The 973-nt window shown below is 41.3% G+C and overlaps 1 non-coding gene across 1 annotated transcript; it reads right to left on the bottom strand.

Annotated features, from left to right (window-relative positions):
• Positions 1–358: 358 nt before the first annotated feature.
• Positions 359–465, bottom strand: LOC141681256 (small nucleolar RNA R71). Its single transcript, XR_012558696.1, has one exon. It is a non-coding gene; the product is annotated as a small nucleolar RNA R71 (small nucleolar RNA).
• Between the last annotated feature and the right edge of the window lie 508 nt (positions 466–973).

A 973-nucleotide genomic window follows, 5' to 3' on the forward strand; every position in this document is an offset into this window, starting at 1 on the left:
GATGGACTATTCTCAGCCTAAGATCAATGATATTCAGTCAAGCATCATCAGACCAGCTATCTCGGCTAACACTTTTGAGATCAAGTCGAGCACGATTTAGATGATTCAGAATTCAGTTCAGTTCAGGGGTTCTCCTATAAAAGACCCCAACATGCACATCAAGTATTTCATCGAGATCTGCGACACTTTCAAGTTCAATGGGGTGACTGAAGATGCTATCAAGCTGTGACTCTTCCTATTCTCTCTGAGGGAAAAAGATAAGTGTTGGTTAGATTCTCTACCACCAGGGTCTATCACCATATGGGAGGATCTTGCTCAAAACTTTCTCACTAAATTCTTTCCTATGGTAAAGTCTGCTGCAATTAGGAATGCTCTTATTCAGTTTACACAGAAAACTGAAGAATCTCTATGTGAGGCTTGGGATCGATATAAGGAGATGCTAAGGAAGTACCCACACCATGGCATGCCTGATTGGATGATTATAAACTATTTCTATAATGGATTGGGTGCTACTTCTAGACCCATGCTCGACGCAGCATTAGGAGGATCCTTATGGGCTAAGAGCTACAATAAAGCTTATGAATTGATCAAACTGATGGCTGCTAATGAATACCATAATCTTTCTCAGAGGTTAACTCATTGTAAAATAGCAGGAATTTTGGAGTTGGATGCAGCAACTACTATAGCTGCCCAACTTAAGGCTTTGACGATAAAGGTGGACACTTTGGCTAATTATGGAGTTAATCAAATCACTAGTATGTGTCTGTGCCTTGTGTGGGGGCACATAAAACTGAGCAGTGTGCTATATCTAGCGAATCAGCTCAATTTGTGAGTAACTTTCAGAGATCACAGCAACAAGCTCCAGCCACTTATCATCCAAATAACCGCAATCATCCTAACTTCAGCTGGAGCAACAATCAGAATGCGGTGCAATAATCTTGTCAGCCATACACAGCAAGGCAGTATAACCCTC

The sequence above is a fragment of the Apium graveolens genome, chromosome 8 (genome assembly GCF_009905375.1).
Source record: "Apium graveolens cultivar Ventura chromosome 8, ASM990537v1, whole genome shotgun sequence".
Classification (NCBI taxonomy): domain Eukaryota; kingdom Viridiplantae; phylum Streptophyta; class Magnoliopsida; order Apiales; family Apiaceae; genus Apium; species Apium graveolens.